The sequence below is a fragment of the Ixodes scapularis genome, unplaced genomic scaffold (assembly GCF_016920785.2).
Source record: "Ixodes scapularis isolate PalLabHiFi unplaced genomic scaffold, ASM1692078v2 PGA_scaffold2__306_contigs__length_199485367, whole genome shotgun sequence".
NCBI lineage: Eukaryota > Metazoa > Arthropoda > Arachnida > Ixodida > Ixodidae > Ixodes > Ixodes scapularis.
Window position 1 is genome coordinate 106,064,075 of NW_024609857.1, and position 5,737 is coordinate 106,069,811.

Below are 5,737 nucleotides of genomic sequence, written 5' to 3' on the forward strand. Positions count from 1 at the left end.
GGAGATGTTGTCAGACGACGACAGCTGTGACGAAGAAATCATCGATGTGTCTTTCTGTGACCTGTGAGTGTTATTGTCTTTTTTTTTTTTTCCATCAGTGTGAACATTTATAGTGTTTAGCCTCATCTGTAATGAGGTTGACGACAACCGGAGCACAGAAGCCTCTAGAATTATAGTTGCCCCTTTCGAAGACACTTTTATATTTTATTTCAGCTCTCAGGGTTTTTGAAGCTTTTAAGAATAATAAAGGTTTATATCATACAAAATTTCAGTGTTTATTTTTTTATAAAATAGGTCTTAATGGGAAATTTTGCGGATATGTTTTAGAATTTAGCGGAATCTGACGGATCTTTTTTATTGACTTTTATAGGATTTTGATGCCCAGCGATGGCAACACTGATCACTTCACCCCTCCCCAATATTTTAGTCCCGTTTTGATCGGCTCCTTCAAATACGATTCCTACTCAATTTATTTCGATTTCTTCAATTCGACACGTCGCGGCCAGTACTGCGTTGCTCAGAGAAACGAGCGGTTAAGCAAACCGGGGCATAAAAGTGAAGGAGGAAGCCGTGATTCAGACTAACACACAAAATAAACTGTCACACGCCTACGCCCTAAAAAAAAGTTGTGAGTTAATTGTTTTGCATAACACGGGAAAGGCAATCACTGCGGACAACAGGAAACACTATATTTCTGGAGGAGGTGGGGGGGGACGCAATTTATTTGTGGACGGGAGCAACCCTGGAATTGCGGGACAAAAGCGTCGTTGTGGAAACTCACGACTGGCCAAACGAGCACTATTGGCGACGTGAGCGATCGAAAGCGTCGCTGTGGTCGGCCCACCACAATTGGCCGAGTGCTGACTATGACGTCAGCAAAGGATGTCTCATCGACGGAAATAAGAGGAATGTAAGAACTTCAATTTTGATGGTGTTTGCAGTGTTGCTTTGAGAGCGCTATGATTTCAGGCTTCCACCATGCCATTACAAACGCCATCGAACTTGCTGTTCACGAGGTAATGACGTCACGAAAGGTAACCGAACGAGGGCGCCACCGAAACCGCCAATAATGTTTTATTAAAATCAAAATTTTTCTTTTTTTGTGTTACTGATTTGCTTTGATCGACGGAAATAAGGGTAACGTCAGACTCTCAACTTTGACGGTGTTGATTTTACGAGTAGGGAGTATTCACTGGACGCCATATTTGTGGGTGCTGTTTAAAGCGCATGCTCAGAACGAGCTCACATCAATAGGCTGCTAAGACCGGCACTCTCGATGGTGCGGAATGCACGTTGCAAAATAACTGTGGGAGCTCGCCATCAGCACGCACTCAGAATTCGCGCACACAGATATGGCCGCCAGTGAATACTCCCTATACGATATGGCTTCAAGCTTCCGCCGTGTTCGTTACAAATACCATCGAGCTTCTCTTTCACACTTGATAATCCTAGTGACGCCGTCACGAGTAGGAACCATAAAGCCGCAGCCACACCGACCGTATACATCATTCAAAAGACACGGTGTTCTTTGCAGACATAGTAGGGAGTTTTCGTAGACCGCGTTGCCCCCTCCGCTAAGCGTTCCGCAACGAAGAAGTTGCTACTGCGCCTGCGCGCCGATAGCCTTGACTGTGGAGTTCCCGCTATCGTAGCGGATTGCGGAGGGCCTTGCGGGACGGCGAAAACGATCTACGAAAACTCCCTAATAGGGAGTTTTAGGGAACCGTTTTCGCGCATCCGATACGGTACGATAGTCCCTCCGGTTGGAATTGCGCATGCGCTACCAGAGAAGACTCCCGTATGCGCAATTCGTAGCGGAGGGCCAATCGCACCGTATCGGATGTGCGAACACGGTTCCATAAAACTCTCTAGTATTGGGTGTACAAACACGGTTCCCGAAAACTCCCTAATTAGATAAGTATCTGCGGACGCGCCTCGAACGAAGCATGTTTGTTTACGAAGCATGTTTGTTTCATACATACACTTATGCTTCGCAGAAGTCGGCCGACAGTCTTTTTCTTTTTATGACCAATCTGACAGGACTGTTATACAGGGTGTCACAAAAGAAAATTTACACGGTCTTTTTTACCGCAAAAATAAACTAGGCATCGCCGAACGCTCATTCTCTGCCCAAAGGTAGCGCTAGAGGTCACAACCAGATGCCAAAGTTTCAGCCCGATCCGATTGCTTAATCAAAAGTTATAAGTGATTTTCTGAAAATATCAATGGGAAAATGGCGGCCGACCGAGTTTTCAAACACATGGGGCTCTATGGCACCAGAAACCGAAAACGGGCAAAAATGGGCTTCATTTTCCCATTGAAATTTTCAGAAAATTACTAATAACTTTTGATTAGCTTATCGGATCGGGCTGAAACTTTGGCATCTGGTTGTGACCTCTAGCTCTACCTTTGGGCGGAGAATGAGCGTTCGGCGATGCCTAGTTTATTTTTGCGGTAAAAAAGACCGTGTAAATTTTCTTTTGTGACACCCTGTACAAGGAAGAAACACGCCTCAGACCGTCTCTGCAGGTTGTCTTTTGAACTCTGTATTAGCAGTGTGAGCTCGGTCTAAGACTGCGCCAACGAAACATCTCGTCGTCAATATCACCGGAATCCCTGAGGTGGGGGGCAGTGTCCCCACGGGCGTCCCTCCGGACGCCCGTGGTAGGGACGCTGAGCGACAAACGTCATGCACTTTGTTCCTGCGCACCTCGCAATCTTCGGATCTACACTTCGTCTCACCTTAGCGTGGACTCTTGTTAGCCGCGCATGCTAAAAAGCGCGAGCTAGTTGCTTTGGTTGAAAAGCCTCGGCGGCCGCACGAACGCTCTTACAGCGAGTGCTGCGGTCGAGGCACTCGAGGCTAGCCGCTCGCGCTTGCGCAGCCTTCGCTGTTAGTCCAATGCTAGTGTGAGACGAAGTAGAGCCGTATTGTAAGCTTCGTCATTCGGTAGGATACTTCTATTGTTTCCCTTGATTGGCGGTTCCCATCTTGTGCCGGAAAGTGAACTCGCAGACTTTTCTTAAATTGTACTCGTTTTCTTTTTTTCGCTGAAAGTGCAGTAAAGTGCGCGGGGAACGGAGTATAGCGGCTAGATTTCAAAGCGGTTTATTGTTCAGCTGCTTGCACGAGTGGATCAGATATATTGACAGTCTCTGGTGCTCTAAACACAAAACTATTTAAGTATAGGTTAGAAAACACGTGCTGTGGTGATCGCGAATAGATTGAGTGATAGCTTAACCGCGTCGCCCGTTCCAACATGCCGTCTCGGCTTCTTTTCGTGATATTTTTAGCGCGTAAGCTTACATCGTGTACATGCATCTAAAGTGCCGCCGGGTGTCGCGCTGGCATATGGGAGAGACGGGCTATCGTTAATCATGATCCCTGATAGCCGCCATTCGAGACGTTGGTGTTTGCCGTTTGGCACACGCTTCCGTCTGCCAGGGTGCACATGTCAAGCTCACGCGCGGTCAAACTTTTTGCATAGCGCTATAGACGCTTTCAGCGCGCGCCAGATTGAGCAGCGTATTCACTGGTGGCCATATCTCTGTGCGCTAAAGCTGAGCACGTGCTGATGGCGAGCTTTTACAGTTATTTTGCAACGTGCACACCGCACCATCAAGATTGTCGGTCTTGGCAGCCTATTAATGCGAGTTCGTTCTGAGCATGCGCTCTAAACAGTGACCTCAAATATGGCGGCCAGTGAATGCCCCCTATTGTCTTACCGAGATTCCGAGGCACTGAAGCCGGCGTTGCAAGCCTCCACAAAGGCCTATCCGGGGGAGAAGGACGCAGTAACACTTAAAATGGAAATAACCTGTCCTGCTGTGGTAATGATGAAGTGGAGCGAACGGAATAAGAGGAAACAAAAACTGAAGGTCGGTTATGGCGGCGCCCATGCACAGCCGCCTGAAAGCGTCTATAGGCTGCTTAATAGCATATTAAGCATAAATTATTTCTTGTAGGAGCATTCGCGCAGCCCTGCAGAAACCTGTTGAGATGAACCAGGAGAGTTAGATGTTTCCGCGTGAAACCCGATTTCCCGCGAGTTTCACGACAATCTTCCGGACGCCGATATTCGCATCTACTGCTGCAGCTCATTCTTCCAGAGCATATCGATTTTTTGCAAAGGTAATACATGCTGTGTAACCGTGTTCAAACTGGTGAGAATTGCTTTTCGAAGCAGGCAGAACGGGGTCCATATCATATGAGCGAATGACATTTTAGCGAAAAGCGACATTTGAGCGAATCGACGTTTTAGCGAATAACCGGGGCGCGCGTTAACCCACCCGCTGCGCTGCGCTTACGCCGCTTCGCGGCGACAGTTTGCGGCGGCTCATTACAAAAATGTGAACCCATTTGGCCCACCCGAAAACGCCGCTTCGCGGCGTCCGACTATTCGCTAAAGTCTCATTCGGTGAAACGTGGGCGTTCGCTAAAACGTCATTCGATCAAGTAAGTGCCTCCCGGCAGAACGTTGTCCAAGTTCTGTAGATCCCAAGTTGATCACAAGTTGTCTTCAGCGCTTACAAAGACAGAGATGCGAGCGCGTGGTTTTTGGAGAGCCTTTTCTTTTTATACCCGAGTGCTTCTGCCAAAAACCAACCACCAAGTGAAGCCCCGACAAAGCGTTCTGCAGTGCCACCTTCTCACACCTGTATTCTTCGCCAGAGTACAAAATACAACTTGTGAGATAGAGTATATTGGCGGGGAGATCGAACTACAGGAGAGCGCCGTGTTCGGCGGTTTGTTCTTCAGGGAGCTCGGTGCTTACCCAACAGAGGGCCCGCGTACTGGACTCCTTACGTCATCTACCTCGATCGAGCGCGAGGCCCAGATTGGGCAGGTGTGATGCGTGAGCCACCGACTGGGACACGTGCTCAATTGGTGCTTCTCTGATTGAACACGAGCCCCAACCGAAAGCCGACGCAAAGTTCGGCAATGTTAGCCCAGCGCTGCGTCAGAAACACACACAAAAATAATATATGTTGTCGTTGTCCTCTTGGGTTTAGTTTTCAACTTGGCCGCTAGGCATGCGACGGTTGGATGTTTCCTCCCATATGGTACACGATCTGCGAGCCATAACTTGCCCGCAACACTTTATTTCTTGCTGCAGGCTGATTGGCGAACTCGGAGGAAGGGCGCGAGTCAGCTTCCGACCGCCGCTCTTGCCAGCAGCAGCGGCCGCCGTCCCAGTAGTAGGCTAACCTACTTCTCGGCAGTTCCTTTCTACGGCCGGCCGGTCGGAGAGGCGAGGGAGGGGGAGGGGGGCCGGAAAGAGCCAACAAGCGAAAGAGTGGGGAGAGAGAGCCGTCCCCGACCCGTCCCGCGTCGTGCGGCCGCGGCGGCGTCCCATTCACTGCCAAGGGCAAGTACGGTTACCTGAGGTCATTCGCCCTCGCAGCCCGGGCTGACGTCGACCGACGCCGCGCTCGCTCCCCTGTGCGGCATCGCCGTCTCGTGGCGGAAGGAAGCAGAACGCGTCCGTCCTCTTCGTTCTCCGTCGGCTTGCGAAACCGTATATGCGAAACGTGACGTGAAGCGCCAGTTTTTTTGTTTCTGTTTTTGGTTCTCAAAGCCGCTGCTTTAACGATCCGACGTTTTCCACCTTCCTTTATTATATGTTGCTTCCTTTCTTGTTTTGTTGTTGCTTTTTTAATGCTGCGCCATCGCGGCAGGGAACGAAGGGGTCCCAGGAGTTGAGCTAGCTTGGCCTGTCTTGCTCATCTGACAGGT